The sequence below is a fragment of the Pteropus alecto genome, unplaced genomic scaffold, assembly GCF_000325575.1.
Source record: "Pteropus alecto unplaced genomic scaffold, ASM32557v1 scaffold40, whole genome shotgun sequence".
Classification (NCBI taxonomy): Eukaryota; Metazoa; Chordata; class Mammalia; order Chiroptera; family Pteropodidae; genus Pteropus; species Pteropus alecto.
In genome coordinates, this window is record NW_006431919.1 from 15,724,739 (window position 1) to 15,744,781 (window position 20,043).

The 20,043-nt window shown below is 41.0% G+C and overlaps 1 protein-coding gene and 1 pseudogene across 1 annotated transcript in view; one reads left to right on the forward strand and one right to left on the reverse strand.

Moving 5' to 3' along the window:
• The window catches only part of DOCK2 (dedicator of cytokinesis 2), a 367,177-nt gene that overhangs the window by 99,320 nt on the left and 247,814 nt on the right, over positions 1–20,043 (forward strand). The window lies entirely within an intron of this gene.
• LOC112475254 lies at positions 7,793–7,911 on the reverse strand (annotated as a pseudogene).

Here is a 20,043-nt window from a genome sequence, read left to right on the forward strand (position 1 = left end):
CTTCAATCCTGATCTTCAGATTTCTTGCAACAAGGGAGTCCCTTCATGTTTGATAGTGGCATGTAACTCTAAGCCGAGCTTCCTTGTTTCCCTGGGAGCTATGTGTTTTTCCTCAGGGTCTGAGAAGCGCAGGACTTAATGAATAAAAGGGTTTTGGTCTGTATGTTTTTCCCATTCTGGCTTTGAATGGTTTCTTCAGTTTTTATTTCACTTTTCTAGAGTTTTTTTTTTTACAGAGGGCCCATGCTGTGGTTCCCTGGAAGAAGAGATATTGATCAGGGAGAGCTGCTTATGGTTTCTCACGCAGTTGTTTACCTTGGTGCAGCCTCGATGTAGTTACAGAGTTAGCGGTAACTGACAGCCATCTTGTAGGACGGTTTGCTCCTCGGGCTCTTTTAAAACACGCACACACACACACACACACACACACACACCCCACATACTCATTCACTTACCCCCTTTGCTCTCATGGAGGCAATTAGCCTCAACTTTTACTTGATTTGTGATGTTTAGTAAATGACCTAATCCTTTTAAGCCTCAATTTCCTCATCTGTAAAGAAGAAATAATAACAGCATGCATCTCACTGGGTTGTGGCTCAGACACAGTGGCATAATGTGGCTTGTTAGTCTGGAGTATGAGGGAGTCAGGAGCCAAGGTCTCAATGTGGCTTGTTAGTCTGGAGTATGAGGGAGTCAGGAGTCACCAGCAGCCAAGGTCTCACAGGGAGAGACTTGCCCTGCGTGAATGACTTCAGGGTTCAGTGAGAGAACAGGGAAATCTGTGGAGACTAATTTGCCGTCTTCTCCCACCCAAGTTCAGACTTGCCTGGTGGTGACGATGGGAGAAGGGATGAATAGATAGGCCCCGAAAGCTCTGAGGGGAGCCTGCGAGGAAACCAAACCTTCTGCGCTTTTGGAACAAATTTGTCCCTATGAGAACCAAATCTCTAAGTAATGTGTCTTTTTAGTCTGATGCTAATCAGATGCACCATCTGGTTCAGTGTAAACTGCTTTAGCATCCACATTGCTCGTTTTTCTCAACTTCCAAAACAAACAAAGAGGGAGGTTTGGGGGAGAAGAGAGAGAGCGAGAGCAAGAGCACAAAGACAGAGAGACAGAGAGAGAGAACGGAGACAAGGAGATAGAAAAATAGACAGAGACAGAGGCAGAGAGAAGGAGAGAGACAGAGACAGAGACCAGACAGTGATCTGGAAGTTATTTCAATGTTTATTTTCAGCTAGTGGGTTTTTCTTTGGAAATTTTATTGAGAAGCTGTTCTCTGAACACAAAGCATTCAGCTTTCCCTTTATCAAGACTTAGCTTCCTCCTTTTCCCCCTTTTTACCTGTTGCCCACAGTAGCCGGAGTGAACTACTGTGAGAAAGGGGTCTAGTGCCATAGGGCCAGGGTCTCCAACCTCCGGGTTGTGGCTGGTACCAGTCCATGGCCTGTTCAGAAGCGGGCTGCACGGCAGCAGATGAGCGGTGGGTGGGTAAGCTTCATCTGTATTTCTGGCTGCTCCTCAGCGCTAGGCATCACTGCCTTGGCTCCACCTCAGATCATCAGGCCTTAGATTCTCACAGGAGCACCGGTCCCTGGTGCCAGAAAGGCTGGGGACCGCTGCCATAGGGAATTATTCGTTTCTGAAAGAGTAGAGGGAAGTCCTCTCCCTGCAGCAGTTGTTGCTTTCTTGGTGAGTTTATGTAACATCTCTGAGCCTCCAGGGCTCCACGTCTGGAAGATATGAGTAGGAATGTTGCTGTTAGAATATGGACTTCTGATTTAGGCAATCCTCGTTTATGATCGCGCCTTGGTTACTTATTAGCGATGTTCCTTTAAACAAGTAACCTCCTTGAGCCTTGGTGTCTTTAACTACAAAAATGAGATAATGTTTGTAAGACAACTAGCAGAATGCCTGACTCAGTTGCCGCTCGTTTAAAGGTATCTATTATATCACAATAATAACCACAATAATAATAATAATATCCACAGTATTTTAAAAGGAGAGATATATTAATTAAATAATTACATTAGGTGCTACATAGGACATATACATATATTCTTACAACATCTCAATTACATAGGTATTATTACCCCTATCTTGTAAATGGGGAAACCGGGGCCTGGAGGGCCAAGTAACCCTCATCCCAATGAGACCAAAGGTTACACAATGTATTTGGGTACGAGTGTACTGGGCTATGTGATGCTGGGGTAGCAAATCAATCCCCAAATCTTAATGGTTTAACAGTGCAAAGGTTTATTCCTTTCTTGTGTAAAATCTGATGAAAGTCATATGTCTTTTGTTCCCTCCTGAAGCTACGTCATCTGGTACCCATGGCCTCCCTGTAGCAGGGAAGAGAGGGAGACTAGGAAACACAGTTGCTCTAACTTTCAGCCTGAAAGTGACACCTACTGATTCCATCTACAGTCCATTGGCCAAAACCCTTCACATGTTCTCAACCTAGCTGCAAGCGAATCTGAGAAGTGAAGCAACACACGTGGAATATTTGATGAATACCCTCTCTGTCGCTCACAGGTAGTGTTAGAGCTGGATTCAGGACACAAGTCATTTGAATAACAAAACCCATCTTCTTTCTACCATGCCATGCTTTATTCTCATAATAGATAAAAAAGAGAAGATAATGTCTATTTTTTTTTGTTGGCAATGTTTTCTTCTCTGTATAAGAAAATGTGCCTCGCATTCCTCCTGAGGGATTTTTTTCTTCCATCCCTCACTCCCTGCCCCTGTTCTAAGAGCCAGGCCACTCTGACAACTGTGCACGGGGACCTTTGCCTGGCCAGGAGACGTGATTTGATGCCAGTGGTTGCTGTGTCACTGTAGCTTTTCAGAGCACAGCTCTCCTGCAGCAAGCAGCTCTGTAAGCGGGCCAGGGTGTCTACACCAGCCGGGGAACTAAAACTGTCCTGAAGGAAAAGGCAGTAAGGGAACAAGTCCTCTTTTTCCCAGGGTGCATGCCAGCCTTGTGGCTGGCTTCTCATCTTTCCTGGCACCATACATGCCCTTCTGCAATTCTCTTCTTTGCATATACTACCTGGAACACCTTCTACTGCCTCCCCATTCCTTTCCCCCACCCAGACACACTAGTAATTTCTACGTTCTCTAAGACCCAACCGAGGCATCAGGTCTGCAGTGAGTCCTTCCTGATGTCTTAGGCATTCCAGCTCAGTCCCCACTGCAGGCCAGGCTCTGGGGAGGGAATGGAGACGCGACTCCTGCAGGCTGGCAGAGTTTTGCACCATGCTCCATGTGCAAAGATGATGAAGCTTCTTGTTTTTGTTCGTTCATAATCTAATCTAATCTTGCTAAGTCTCCATCTCACTTTGTACTGTGACAGCTTAAATTTTTTCAATCAAGAATATCTTGTGGCTTCAGATTTAACCAGTCTTTCTGATTCAAAACAGTCCCCTCCCCTCTCCAAATGGCTTCTGGGACTGGGTCCCACCGACCCAATTAGGAAAGGAAAGAAAGATTCTGCCTTTGGCTTTTCCTACAATCTATCAAAAATGGCTTTCTCTGGGACTTTAGTTTAAGGAGTGTTAGGACACACATGTCTTGTGTCTTCAGGTCTCAACATTAGGCAAAGGGACCTCTGGCCCTTCCTCTCCCTCTTCTTTTCTGAAGAAACCTTCCTCATCTCTCTTCCCTGGGGCTATAAAAGTGAACCAGCTGCCAGGGTGCCTGACTGATAGGAAGCTTAGTAGGTTCAGAATATTACCCTGGATTGACAAAGGGGATTAAAGATGGTCCAGAACCTCTGAGAGGGAGCTCCCTCAAACTTTAAGTGTGCTGGGGGAGATTGTTAAAACTGTAGAATCCTGGACCCTACCCAAAGATTCTGAAGCTGAAGGTCTTGGAGGGGGCCAGGGGCATGCCTGATATTAGCCCTCTAAGGGGATTCTGATGTAGGTGGCCCCTTGACTGATCCCTCTCTAGTTGGAAGCATAGCTCGTGAAGCCTGAGTAGGGGGAAGGAAAGCAGTGTGGGCAGAGAGAAGAGGCTTCCACAGCGCATAGCACCAACTCGTATTGATACTTAAGATTTTATTCTCTCACTTGTCTGTTTATGTGATTGTCTTTGCTGATGAAGTGAACTCCTTATGGATAAGGGATATGTTATATTTCTTTATGTGCCCAGTCTGCTTAGGGTCTGACTAATAACAGCTCTCAGAAACTAGTCCGTGGAACTTGGCAGTAAAATACATCATTATTATTGGCCAGTGTTTTGTAAAAAAAAAAAAAAAAAAAAAGGAAATGAAAGGAAAGGACCTCAGTTGTACAGAAATTGTCCTTGTGCTTGATTCATGACATACCTCATCATTGGACCACACAAGAGCCTGCTTTTATTTATTTACGGATTTGGTTAGTCATTTTAATAAATTAAACATCCATGCACTCACCACCCAAAAAGAAACTAGAAACTTAAACGATCAATTACATGTAACCATGTGGCTCTCTTTCTTTACCTAAGGTAACCACAGTCTTAAATCTTTTGTTAATCAATCATTCCACTGCTTTCTTTTTTATACGCTCTTATTGTTTCTATATATATTCCTAGTGTTTTGGTCATTTTAATTTTATAGTAAGGATATGGAACTATGAGTAATTTGGTGGGCATACTTTTTTCAATTAATATATTAAGATTCGTCTCTATAACAGGTTGCTAGCGTTCACTGTTTTGATGACTGTAGAAAATTCTATTGTGTGAATAAACTAGAGTTTATTCAGTCATGTTTTCAATTTTAGGCATTTGGGTTGTTTCAGTTTTTTAGGGGTTTTTTTTTTCCTATTGTAAATACTGCTGCTAAGAAGATTCTTGTACATGTCTGTGGTAAATGTTCAAGAGAATCTTTTGGACACATAACTACTAGACGATTTGCTTGGCTAGAGGGGATGTGAATATTTAGCTTTAGGAGATAGTGCTAACCTGTTTTTCAAAGATGGTAGCATTAATTTATATCACTCCCAGTCAGGCATGAGAGGCCCTGTGGATCCACATGCTCTTCAATACTGGCTATTGTCTCACTTGTTCATTTTGGCCAAAAAAGAATGTAAAATACGTTGTCACTGTCTTGATTTGCATTTCCTTGATCACCAGTGATGCTGATAATCTTGTTTTATGCTTCTTCGCCACTTGTATTTCGTGTCTGTGATATGTCTGTCCATTCTTTTGTTCATTTTTCTACTAGGTTGGTTGTATTTTTCTTATTGGTTTGCAGGATATTTTATATATTCTTCATGCTCATATTTTGCTGATTTTATGTAGTATGAATATCTTCTCCACATGTTTACACTTCTAACTTCTCTCTTCATTTACTTAAATGTATTTTTTCTAATAGAAGTTCATACTTTTAATACAAATTTAGTTGAGTCATTTTGTTTCTTGTTTGAGAAGTCTTCCTCAATTCCAAAGTCTAATAGCTTTTCATTTAAATTTTTCTAAGAAATTTATAATTTTATTTTTGATACACAGGTTTCTAATCGACTTATAGAGCTTATGTTTATATAAAACACATGGCGTGAGGCAGGAATCTGATTTGTTTGTTTGTTTTCCGTTTGGCCATACGTCGTTTCCAGTTTCGAGTGTGGGGCAATCTCTTTTTTCTCCATGTCAGTGTCATTTTGCATTTCCAGGACATTGCTCTTCCCTGGAGACTTGACAGCAGGGTTGCTGGAGCCAGGATTCAGCCCCTTGTCCCCAGGGTGTAGTTCATCTGTGCTAGTGCTAGTTGATAGCTGAAGCACCTGAAAGGTCAGGAAAAAGGGACAGCCCCTCCTTCCCAAGGCATGCCCCAAATTAGGCTCCTGTATTATGTTGGTGTCCAGGGAATTATGTGCCAAGATATAGCACTTCTCTAGCCTTGGACCTTCTCGATTATGAAAAAAATCATAAATGAAAGATAATTTCTCATATAGCAAGAAGTTACTTGGGCTCATAGGGCAAACTTCTTGTAGTTTATGAATCCAATAAGAAGATTACTGAGCTGAGAGTAAGGAGACCTGAAAAACAGCAACAACAATAGTACCTGCAGCGGAAGCAGCAGCTGATGTTCATTGAGAACCTGTTATGTATCTGTGCCAAACACTAGTGTACATGGTCTCAGTCACTGCACAACTTGGGCAAGCCACTTAACCTCTGTAGAATAACTATAAAATCATATGATCAAACGAGATTTTCTGGCACTCTACCAACAGTGAAAATCTATGAGTTTAAAAACCATTCTTTGATGCATGATGATAATATTGGGGAAGCTTTCTAATACCATTTAATGCCTAAAAACCCCTCTTCTCGTGTATTGCCCCAAACACTTCTAAATGTTCTACCTGGTCTGGGAGCATGGAATGAGACCATTTCATAGAAGGTTAAACAGATGAAGGGAAATTGTATGGTGACCTCTAGGCTGTACAGCCAGTACAGATCCTCAGAACTCTGGAAGAGGTTATGCACTGGAGCCAATTTATTTTTTTAATAAAGAGCTGTCGAGTTTTGAGGACCTAAGTTTTTTCTCATCAGAGCATTTAGAGGCATCAAAGATCTGCAGGTAGGGGTTTAGTCCTCCCAAATACAGTGTTACAAAGCCACATCCAGTTCCAAAACGCCCCTTCTACACTCCCGAGATCTGAGAAGGGGCTGTCCTTCACATCTTTTCCCTTTTCAATGTGACTGATCATAAAATTCAATCTCAAAAAGAAGCCTTCAGATCCAGAATCAGAGAAGACAGTGATTTAATAAGCTGCAGAACAAATCCAAGAGAGATTTATGAAAGTGTCCTTTTTTGGCTGAAGTTAAAAAAAAACTGGCATATAATCAAAGAAAAGAATCCCTTTTGAACCTCCAAAAATACTTAGAATAGCAGCTTTTAATGACATTATGAAGTACAATTTAATTGGGCAGGGGGCGGAGGGTCCCAGATCACTTCTTTAATGGCAATCCAAACCAACTATTCTGCAATTTTACAAAAATATTTTACCTCATTAAAGCTAGAGAATAGCAAAATCAGGCTCTTCTGGTACCTTTCAATCCACGTTCCATGGGGTTCTTTTCCAATTTTGGAATGATTCTTTGTATACGTGGAAACACATTTAATGAGGGAGCTTATGTAAATCTTTAAAAGGTTATATGTTTACTCCAAATTGTTTTTTATTTTCATTGTGAAATTATAGTCATACATGGTTTGAATTATAGTGAGTCAGGTTTTGGAACATTCTGAGACTTCTGTTGTTCTGTTTAAGTTTGATTTTGCTGATTTTTCCCCCAACATCTTCCTAGAATAGAAGGAAGTTTTTCCCTTAAGACCACAATACAGTTGAATTGAAAAACAGCTGCAGATTCATTTCAATTCCAGTAATATTTATTGAAAATCTAAAAATGTAGCAGCATTGTGCCACAAGGAATATGAAAGAAATATAATAATCAATAATGTTATGGCCACCATTTATTTAACCATTATTCTGTGCCTGGTACTATGCTAAGCTTTCCACACATGATCTTGTTTCGTTATCATGACATCTTTGTAAAGTGTAGGTATGCATATCCCGGGATTATAGATGAGGAAACCGAAGGTTAGAGAGGTTGAGAAACTTGCCAACAGTCACATACCAAGTCGCCTGTCACGGCCAGGATTCCACTTGGGGCCTATCTGATTTTATTTTATTTTATTTTACTTACTTACTTACTTACTTACTTACTTACTTATTTGGTGAGGCAACCCTTGGTTGATCTCACAGATTGCAAGGACCTTATCATCTTACAATCTCTTATTTTTTATTTTTTATGCCTATGGCACTTGGTCTTCCTAGGTGGTCTCCCATCCAAGTACTAACCAGGCCTGACCCTGCTTAGTTTCCGAGATCAGAAGGGATCGGGCTTGTTCAGGGTGGCATGGCTGTAGACTCTAACCTATGTGATTTTAAAGTGCACTGTCTGAGCTGCAGTGCAGTATAGTATCTGGCACAGAAGGGTTTCTACCCACTCAGTTGCAGTGAGGAAAGAAAAGAATTACCCCAAAAGTCTTCAAACTTAAGCTCATACAGGCCATGAAGGTAATAGAAATGAGGAGCAAGGTCACGGTTATTATGCCATTTAATAAGATTAACTTATCAAATATATATTTCTAATGTTAAATTTTTACAACAGATTTTTTTTATGTGCCTATTCAACATGTAAGAACTTTACATGTAAGAACTTTTTCTTAACAAAGAAGTGTGACTCCTTTCATTTTTTCCTAAAACACAGTGCTATTTGGTCACTCATTCATTTCCCCACCTTGGACAGAGACAAGAGTATGAGTATTTCTCTATTACAAAGGAAAGAAGAGTAGAAATGATCGATGAACACTCAGTGCAAGGTGGGGAGACTATAGGGAGTGGTGAGGACTGAGGCAGAGTCTGTGTTATGGGTGTATATGACAGCCGCCAACCAGTGCCAATTGCTTGCTGCCACATCAATTTTTTTAAAGAGAAGTCCCCTAAATGCTTTTTTATGTGAAGTCTGATATTAAAAAAACAATATGCAGGCCAAATAAAACCCACATATGGACACAGGACAACAGTGTCTGGTGTAAATTTATAACAAAAGATTTAATAAATTTATAGGATTATTTATAAATAACCTTTCCAGAATAACTATGACCAGAATTCAGTGAGAACAGTGCTTTTGGAATGTTGGAATCAAGGGTACAGAGGAGATGGGATGTCAGTGAACGTTAGAGAATAGTGAGTGTGATATAGGCCTTCTTTGGAGAACAGTCTGTGGGGAGACCTTGGCATGTCGGAGCTGGAGCATGTGTCACTGCAGACCAATGCCGTTCAATCCTCTGGAGAACTTTGGGTTCATCCTTGCCTGACACTCTCCCTTGCTAATGGGGGCTAAGCCCACACCATAAATTCTACTGAGTTTACAACTGGGAATGCTGGTCCAATGTTGGAAAAAAATGACATGCATTGTTTATAGAAATTAGAGTTATCAAAACATGAATTTTTATAGAACATTTAGAAATATAGAAAAGCACCTATGATCTGATTTAGAGGTAAACCACTGTTTATTCTTCCTCTCTTTTATACCATGCATGTTTTATATAATTGTCATAATGATTTACCAAGTTTGTAATCTGCTTTTATCATAGAATTTTTGAGAAAAATTTTCCAAGCTAATTTTTTAGGATTTCATGGGACTCTGTTGTATAGATGGGGTATAACCAATTTTAATATTTTCCCATTTAGAGAAATTTGAATTTGCTTAATTTTATGATAGAAAAACTTACTGGAATTCATGGTCTTAAAAATAAATCATTGTCTTCTTTGCTCATTATTTCTTTGCTGTTGGGCATGAATCTCACCCAGCTTTCTCAGTGCTTGCCCAGGATTTCGACTCTCCCTTCTCTCTCCCCTTTACACACACACACACACACACACAGGATTTTGCTTTCTCCTTATGTGATAGACACAGCATAAAGCAGACCACATGGTCCTTTCATATGGAGCTGGAGTGGCATGATCCAATTTGGAAAGGATGTGTTTTCACAACTGAACTGTCATCCTTGATGGTAGGGGGTGTGTCTGTGTGCGGACATTCTCTGTAAGACCAGGCACTTAAATGCAACCACACTGAGAGCCCTCATTAGCCCTGGGCAGCCAAAGTGGATTTGCTGAGTGTGACAACCTCCAGGCTGGAGCGACTGCCCAAGTGGAACTAGACACCAAAGCGAAGAGAAGAGGAAAGCCAATTATCCAAAAGCAAATGAGGCTCTAATTATGGCTTCAGCTAAAGAGGATAAAATTATTTGAGGTGAGACATCCCATTTCTGAAGTAGGCATGGTGCAGGAGAGTTGTTCAGAACAAAGGCTTGGACCAAGTCCTGATTTTGCTGCCTTAATGGGGACACTTTGCTCCTAGGAGCATCTGATTCCTCATCTGTCAAACGGAAGAATATAGGATGCTTACCCCATTGGTTTATTGTGAGGAGTAAATGTGATAATGCCTATGAGGGGCATAGTGGAGTCTAGTACTCAGAAAGGGCTCATCAGTGGAGTATTGTCATCATCAATAACTATTATGAACGTTATTATTTGTTATCATCTGATAGTAAGCAGAATGTGGAACTGGAACTCAGGAGACCTAGCTTCTCAGCTCTGCAGTTTTCTGTTTATCCCCAACTGAGAAGTAAGTGGTCTCGGAGTCCCACTTTCCTCGTCTCTCAATGAAAGGTTTGGATTAGGGGTTACATCTGGTTTGTGGACATAGCATGCTGAGAACTGTGTATCACTTTCCATGGAGCCTCACACCCACCCTGACTTACAGGTGCTGTTATTAGCTCCTTTTTTGAAGGTGCTGAAGTTGAGACTTAGACAGGAAGCTGAGATTCAACCCCAGACTCATGACATCCGTACTAAATTATCTGTGTGTCTCAGCAGTCAGTGTGATGACGGCGATGTGCTTATACATGTGTATGGGCTGCACTCAAGGTTTTTGAACAACTGTGATAATGATGAAGTTCAGGATTGTGTTCACATTACACCCTTCTCTCTTTTACTCAATCCCTCCAAAATTAGAGGCAAAAAAGTCCAGAAGGAACCTCCTGTTAGACTTTGGGGGCAGCTCCTGATACCTCTGCTCTATTCGACACAAACGAGACTGATAAACACTTGTTCTACTTGGCTGGTGGCTTATTTTGAGAGTTACCTGAAGGACTGTATGTGCCTGTGTGCATTAAAGAATTTAGCACAGAGGGTAGATTAAATGTCTGAGCTGGAAGGGATATTAACAGCCAGCTGCCCAGAGAGGGTCAAATACAACAGTTTAGAGAACCTCTGGAGGCTTCACCCTTGCGTGGACCTTAAGCCGGCCCACTTCCTTGCTTCGGCCCAAGTAGTAGCACTCTTGGCCTTCCCCTCTCTTCCTCTGCCTCTCCCCGCCCCTGCTTTCCTTCTCTCTCCCTCTCTCTCTCTCCATCTCTGTACATCCAATTTAGTTTAAACAAAATATTCTAGGTCTAAAGAAATCTCAAAAACTGATGCGGCTCTGATGAGGGGTGTTGATAGTGGGGAGGCTGTGCGTGTGGAGGTGTCCGGGGTGCGTGGGAACTGTCTGTACTTTCTATTCAATTTTGCTGTGAACTTAAAAATGCTGTAAAAATAGTCTATTATGAAAATGGTAAAATGCAGTGAACACACACAAACACAGATTGATCTGATCTGCCCCTCCCGCCACCCATCTTGCAGAGGGGGAAGAAAAGGCCCTGAAGGATGAAGTGGCTCCTCTGAGGTCAGTTGATGCTCACACTCCAATTGTTATCACTGGGAGCGTGACTCAGTCGTGGTGGGGCCCTGTTTCTTTCTGGTTCAAGGACGCAAGTCAGCGCCTTAGAGAGGTGGCAAAGGAATTCAGCCATTGTCCGTGCCCGTGGTGGGCCCAGTGGCTGGGGGACATCTGCCATTGCTGCCTCTCAGGTTTTACTGTTCCTGCAATAACCCCATGTGAGCCGACTTCGGTGAGATTTCCTAGGGCTATTTGAGGAGAACATTCAAGCCCGCCCTGTGTCCACTGCCCTATTAGCTTCCAGCCATTCAGGTCGAACCATCTCTCTGCCTTTGTCCCTGACTCCCTGTCTCTGTCTCTGTCATTGCTGAGTCTCGTACCCCACTTCCACATCTTCCACATCCAGCCCCTTCTTTAAATCTGCCACCTTCGCTTCCATCTTGGAGAAATTCCACTTTGTCCCTCGTCCTATCTTAAGCCTGCTGCAGGCGTCAATGGATTCTGAGCAGGGCTCTCCTCTGCCCATCCCCTCCAGTTCCAAGATGTGGGATGGAGGTGGCAAATGACTATAGGCCCCATAGAGAGTACGGGCTGTAGGGATTCATCCCCTGTCATTTTCTCTCCCAGAGAGAGGCAACCGATTTAGTTTCTGGGTCACCTGGGAAGTCGGCATACCTGGCCAAGGTGAGCATTATTTTTTCTCAGACACAGTACAGTCTAATCTCATTTGGGAGAAGTGTATTTCCCTACTAACGTGGCTTTGGCCTTGATCCCTCTTGGATTAGCAGACCCTGCCATTATTGTGCTAAGAAGCATGTGGCTCTTTCCCGCCCAGCTTTAGCCCAGTTTGCCCGAGAGTCCCACTCTACTCTCGCTGCAACTGGTTCTGTTACCCAGGAGGGACAGTCAGCTCTGAATAGATTTTTAAATTTTAAAGATCACCCCCCCCACCCACACACACACAAATTATAAAAGTGTGTCTGTGTGTGTGTTTAATGTGTGTTAAGTCATGCTAGCATACCATCCCCTAGTGAAATCTTTGCAGGATCTCCAAAACAGATGGGAAAGTTGTCAACTCCTCCTCTCATGATGATAAGTTAAAATAAGTTGGCACCCAATATAGTACCTCCGGGCCTTTTATGCTGGCAGCTTCTGGCCACATAGTGGGTTCCTCAGTTCACATTTGGTATATCATAAGTCACACAAATGCAGTGAGAATCCACACAGTCTGGATCTGGGGAGACTCTCCTTCTGGTGCTTCTCTCAGGTTTTTTCCTTGTATTTGCACAACACCACCTTCTTGAGTTCAGATAAAGAGTATTTTCTCTGTATTCTAAATACTTGGCACTGAATAGGTGTCAATAAGTGTTTAAAGGACAAAAGAATACTTAATTACCTTAATCGAAGGAAGATAACATAGTCTGTTGGAGAAAACACCCTACTAAGGGTTGGAAGATTTAAACTCTAGTCCAAGAAAGCTACTAACAAGCTGTGTGACCTTGGACAAAGCACTTAACCTTTCTGGGCTCCATTCCTCGTGTGCATCATCAGAGAGTTGGAGTTCTAAGACCCTGACCATCTCTGACAGTCACTGAGTCTATACTGTCAGAACAGCACAGAAAGAGGCAGCAACTTCAAGTACAATTAAAACTGCTTGAAAAGCAGTTTTGGGGTTTTGAGGGCACTAGCGTCCTGGGGTATTGAGGGCACTAGCGTCAGCCCGACATGAAAGACACCATGAAGGACTCGTGTTCAGATGTATCCTGGGTGGTGCATTGTCCACATGGGCCATAACTGAATCCATGGTGTGTCATTGAGAGGTTTGTTGGGACTGGGTCTGTTTTCTGAGATTCCACTGGTCTTTTGAGCCCTCAGAGAGGGGACAGTAGTCAGGACGACAGAGCCCCACTTGCAGGTGGATTTTTCTCTTCATGCAAATATACCTGTGGGTCTCAAAAAATTGCTTTTTATCAGGCTTGCCCCTGCCAGTGTCCCAGATTTGCCAAAACCTATGTGTACAGTGAGATGCTTGGTTTGGTTTGGTTTATGGAGATTCTGGGCTCCCTGGTGGCAGCTGCAAATTTTAAAATCAAATACAGTCCAGGTAGCAAGGGGTTCACTACAGTGCTCTGCTGTCTGTTCCAGGCCTGTGCTGATAAATCAAGCAGGTCCCAGTTACCTCTCAGGAAAAGCTGTGGTCTTTCAGGGGCCTGCAGTGAGTTGCAAATTGTGATAGATGGTGGAGCCAGTCTGGGAATAGCAGCATAATGTACTGTAGTTTAAAGGAAAAAGAGAAAATAATTCTATGAGCATAAGATATGTTGTTCCCGCTTCTTAGTTCATCATGAGATCTCAGCCATGGACATCAAGCAATAGACCCTGGGGTTTGTGGGGCAGAACGGAGACATGGCTTTCTTGCTCTTGTTCCAAGGAGAAGGAGCAGCTCTGACATCTAGGCTCCCCCCTCGTGGCCAGCTTTCTTGCAGCCTTTTTGCTCCCCAGGCCTAGATCTGACCAGCTAAGCTGGGAGAGAACAATGGAAAGCCCTCCTCAGTTTCTATTTCCTGGTGAGTCCTGGGAAATGGGGACATCCTCAGAATGTACTGCTGCATGGCTGTAGCTCTCCAGGTGCTACTTTCTATGCCTGAGGGTCATAAAGGAGAGGCACAGAGACAGAAGGGTTACTGTCTTGGAGCAAATTCAGTTCATCAACAACCACTTCAGGCTCCAGTTCTCAGCTATACTCTAGTTTTGCTCTGTCCGCTCTTGCCTAGGGGAGTCCATCCACTGGTGGCTCAATGCCATCTCGATGTTCACAAACCCCAAACTTAATCTATAGTCTAAGTCTTTGCTGTCGCTTCCAGACCTGTGTCTTTGACTGCCTCTCTGTTGTCTCAAATTCTGTAAAGGATCAATGTGGTCACCTCTGCAACGAAGGGTGACAACATTTAGAGCAATTCCATAAATGTCAACTAATGCTCTGCTACAAACAAAGCATTGAATAGCCATTTAGAAAATAAAAAATTGACAAAAATATGATGAAGTCCTCAAGAGCTTGCCTTCATTTGCAAAATGAGGTACTCTTTTTTTTAAAACACAAGATGAATGTTCTATAGTAGGAATATAAGCAAAGTACCATGGGACTTCAGAGGAGAAAGCTAGATGATTTTCAAGTTTTTCTTGTTATTTACAACATCTAAAAAATTATTTTAAAAACACACACACACAAGAAACACCAGAGAACTTCACAATTATGAATATTCAGCTTTTTCAATTTATTAAACTAGATTTTGTAACCTTTGATTTTTTATTTTCCTCATGATCTGGACTTTGGCCCCAAATGTACAAAGAGGGTGTCTTAGAGAATCTTTTTACCAAAGATTTGTTGAGTTCCGGAGAGGCACTACGGAGTTTAATCATTTTGTTTTACAATCTCTGAGTTATATTCAGCACAGACTTTGGAAAATCATGTCACTTCATTGGTTCTCAGTTTCTTTATCTGTAAAATGGGAATAATAATAGAGTTGATGAGAATATTAAATGAAATAATGCTTAGCATGGTCTCTGGATGGTGTAAAAAAGTCCCATAAATTAATATAAGTATGAAAATGCTTCAAATTAATATAAGTATAATTATTTTCATAAATTATTTATTGATAATTATATTCTTTTTCATTATTATCAGTTCAGAGATGGAACCAATATACAGCATTAAAAATAAAATGTTGCCTAAATTGACTTTTTCAGAATATTGATAAAGGAAAAAAAAACTGTGAGAAAGAGGATACACATATGTACTACCATAATTATAATAATAGTTACTTTTTTAATAATTTCTCATAAAAACCTTGTAGTTTGTTGTCACTTTTATCAGTAGAAGAATTTGCTTAACTACCTCAGATCTTGCAAATGAGCAGCTTAGTTACTCAGGTTGTTTTTAACTTCAGAGCTGCCACCCCACCCTAACCTTGCCCCACCTCAGTCTATTTTTCTCATAGGAAGAGGGAGATAAGACTTGATAGTTTGAATCAGCACCTTCTGTTCGGCACCTGGCATAAACTACTGCTTGACATAGGCAAGTAATCAGGTGGTTTGTAAGGGTAATTTAAAGGCAGTGCTTTGCCCACTGGCTTCCATAGCCAAAGGATGCATAGGCATAGATCCTGGACAGTCAGCTTCTGTTGTGCCTGGATTGCAGTCGATTTTATTGATTTTTTTCAACACAACAGCTTCAGAAGGCTCTTTTGCCCCAAAGTAGCTGATCTTTTCAAATCTGTACTATTTCCTCCCAGTAAGACTTTCAGATAACAAGGCAAATGCAATTAACAATCACCTACTTTAGAGGATGAGAAGATATTCTAGAACATATTTAAAGGCTCACAAAACACAGACACATAGACATGCATGAATCCTTGGAAAGATTGCCTAAGCCAACCTCCTCATTTTACAGCCAAGGGAATTGGTCCAAAGAGTGGATGTGACCTGCCAAAGGCCACCCATGAGTTAGTCTCAGAAATGGGAAACAGATATCTCAATTTCTATTTCCTTTTAACTTGTGTTTCTCGAAGTGTGACTATATACCACCACATGAAAAATTATTTTCTTTGGCATGAAAGGTATTTTTAGGTATGCACAGATAAAGTACCATATCACAGAAGCAGAAGATCATTCATTTTCTTTCAACTCCCTTTCAATCTTACTGATTATGTCAAAGATTGTATACCTTTGCTACTTTGTCTTTAAGCTTTCTCTACTAATATCCTTTGACAACAAAGAGGAAACAGACCTCAGGCTTACGTTCCTCTTAGGATTTAATGTGTTTGTTTGTTTGTTTTTTCATAGTATTGATACACTTACCTTCCATCTATGGCAAGCGGTACAGGTTTTCTATTTGACGTAGCATATTTTTCTTTTAAAATAAATTTAAACAGATTAGAATAAGTCTGCTTTATGAAAAAATATTAAGTAAATAATAGTGCAGGCTCTAAATTATGAGGAGTATATGGTAGGTTTCATACTGGCAAAAACAATGGTTAAATAAAGCTTGGAAAATATTTTATTCTGCCCTTTCAATGCTTTAAGGCCTTTGAGGATACATGTGGCAGCCAGCAAAACAATTATTAGATCTAAAAAGAGAACATAAAAACTATTCATATTACCAGAGATGAACTCAGAAATATTGATAACCTCATTATCGGGAACTTTTCTACAAGCTAAAAAGATAGCCAATTTAGTTTCCTATGTAGATATTTTTGTGTACATTTTAAATTATAAACTGTATGCTGTTGCACTAATTGAGAGGAGAAACTGGTTTTATTTTTCAAGGACTAATGCTCTATTTTAATATTCTATTTCAGACTTCATTCTTGCTTTCTGTGCCCCTTCTAAGAAGTACTTTAATTTCTGATTATCTTTCTATTCAGTGATCAGGTGTGCATGGAAGAAAAAGTTGGCAAAATGCAATTTATCAAACATTTCCCATTATTATCACATTTTAAAGATTAGAATGTATGGAATGAATGGAATAAGAATATTAAAGTTATTCATCAAATGGCAGTATAGGTAACTTTCTTCTTGTAATTTACATATATCAAATGAATACGTAGAAAGAAAGATGCACTACGTTACACTATTTGGGTGATTTTCCCATTATCTTTAACAGCTAATCTTCCGATACTATTTAATTTGTTTTCCTACTCCCTGAAGCAAAAGTTCCTGCTTACCTGTAACTTAATTACCCAAAGATCCTGGAGCTCTGAAGACCAGTTACTGCTAGCCTGGCAGAGCTTACATTTCATCAATATGACACAGAATTCATTCCTGTCTCCTCATGCTGTAGGCTTCCTTCCACTGGCCATTATGGTTTTTATTTTTATTTTTTTATTTTTTTTATTTTTCTGGAACGCTCCGTCAGAGGAAAATTCATTCCCATTTAAAGGAATCTTTGGGAGAGAGGAAGGCGGAGTCAGCTTTTGGTGACTTATGGACAGTTAGAGTCAAACGTTTGAAAAATGGGCTTCTGAATCAGTAGAGATTTTGCAGTGACTGGTGGAACTGCATACAGATAGGTAGAGTACTGAGATGCCAAGAGATAATGCTGTTTCTATTAGAGCTAATAGAAAGACTGCATTGCTAAAGTCAGGGCTAAGAAGGTTAATGACGATACATTCTTTTTTCGTATCAAAGATTAACAGGATAACTTGCACGTCGAAGTTAATTCAGACACACTACTAATGGAGGAGGCATACAAAATTAATTTCTACAGCACCCCTTAAATTATGATCACTCACTTTTCTCTGGTGGATGCTCTTTGCCTTATCGAGAGTGGGTACACTTCAGTTCCTAACGGGACCCCTTTGACGCCCCGGGAATTTGGAAAGCTTGGATCCTTCGGTCCCAAATCACTGCCAGTCCTCTGCTGGGTGTTTCCCTGCTGGAATGTGTGCACTTCATCCCCAGCCCGGCTGTCGCTTGGCAGGGATTGGGGTCTTAATAGTTAATGAAACAACAGAACCAAGCTGAGATGAGAAGAGGGTGGAAGGTGGTAGAAAAAATGGGAGAGAGGAGAGAAGGGCTGCTCTCTCTTCCTGTAGGAGATTCTCCAAATGGAGTTGGGGACAGCATCTTTGGGTTACTGCTGTCTTGAGTCCTGCAGAGGACCAAGTTTCAGCTCACACAGGAACCCAGCCCAGTGTTTAAGGGCACAGGCTCTGGAGTCTGAATGCCTGCGTGTGACACCTGGTGCAATTTGACTTCCTCAAGCCTTACTGTGTACAGCTATAGAACAGGTAAAATAATAATACCTACCTCATAGCAATATATATTTTTAATTTTTTGGTATAATTTACATATAGTAAAATGAACAAATCTTAAGTATACAGTTCAGTGAATTTTTACCTGCAACCACCACCCATGTCAAGATATAGCATATTTCCATTGCCCAGAAAGTTACATATGGATATTTTAAAAGTTAAATGATTATAGTTTACACTTTTATAATACTTATCGTGGGGCCAGATAAGTGCTTTATGTATATTTTTTCATTCTCACAACCTTGTGAAGGGAGACATTCTTGTTATCTCCACTTTAAGAAAGAAAAAAGGATATAGAGAGATTAAGCGACTTGCCCAAGGTTACAAGGACAGTGACTGAGATTCCTGCTTTTAAAATGCACACTCTACTCCACAGTTGAAGCTATAACACTTATCTTGTGGCCTGGTCCTTGTTAAGCGCATCAGAGGAATGGAATGGAGCCTCCTTAATGCAGACATTTCTTCCCAGCTCTTCCTCTTCACAGGCCAGTTTATGGCTTTGCCTTGCCTTGGGGTAGCAGGCTGTGCATCATGCTCTAGCAAGAGAGTCCTTGAAGGAAAATGCCAGACTTTAGCTACGGTTCCATCTCAGGTTCAATAGTCAGGTGCATTGTAGGTTGTACCTTGATGGTTGTTTCTAGAAAACCCTTCCTTCCAGCTTCCACACAACTGACACTACTTGGTAAAGTGACAATGTGGACAGACTTCCTAGTGAGATCACCTGGGCAGTTCCAGCTGTTTAAACACCTTGGGACTCTGTCTAAACCTGGTCCTTGTGAGGATCTGAAAATTCCAAGTTTCCAAAAATTCCTCACGTTTCCAAGCCTGCTAGCTTCCTTGTTCCAGATTCCCGGATTCGGCCCCATTCACACCCAGCCACTGCTCCTTTTCCTTTCCCATCTTTGCTTTCTCCTCCTCTTACTTCCTTCTCCTTCTTTTTCCTTCATCATGGTCTTCATGATCATCAGCAAATAAACATTAATAAGCCACTTACTCTGCTAAATGCCCTGCAATTGCCCATTACAAAGTCTTTGTGGGAGGCGTCCATGTTTAATGGGTCTCTCGTATAGTTGAGTTCATGCTTACCCTTTTGTACTAGATCATTTTCAGACACATTTAGCCAGCTGTCCCTTTAACGTCTCTGTTTGAATGTCAAACTCAACATTTCCAAAACTTTATTCATTGCATTCATGAAAACCTTCTCCTCTTTCATTATTTTTCTGCCAGTCATTTGGAGCTAGCCCTCAGATCTTCTTGTGTCTCATTTTTCACTTTTAAGCAAGCGCTAAAGCCTTTGACTTTTTCTTATGTATGCCTTAAATCTGGTCTCACCTACATTCTGGTTCTAGACACCCCGGTGCCCTATATGATGCTCGACATTTGCTAAGTACTCAATAAATATTTATTCGCATGAAAAATAAATGTAGGCGTTGTGTAAGGACAAGCACGCCGTCGTGAGCCCTCCTCCATTTATTGTTTTCCTGTTTTATATGATCGCATAGCACAGTCAAGTGAGTCAGAATCATTCAATTTTTTCATGTCTTTTTCAGAGCTAAAATTCCCCAATTTGATGTCAAAAGCAGCTAATCACTACTAAACTTAATGTGGAACATTAACATTAAAACTCAGTATGAAAAATTTTTAAAGAATTTTGTGCTTGTGAAAGCTATGTTTCTCAGAAGGAATTGGTTCCCTTCTACCATAATGATCAGCAAACTAGAGAACCTGATGATTTTCTCTATTGCCCTGAAAGTCTGTTGGGCAAGCGAGGAGCCATATTTTATGGGCAATTAGAACTCTTATGTGAACTTTTACATTGGCATGTCATTTTCTTTCTCTCTCTCTTTTTTTTTTTGCTTTCAGAAAACATATTTTAATGGAGCCAATATTAAGGTGAAGCTTTCTTAGGCGCTGTGAGAATGAGGGTCTTTAATGCCTTTTATGTTCCAAGGGTCTT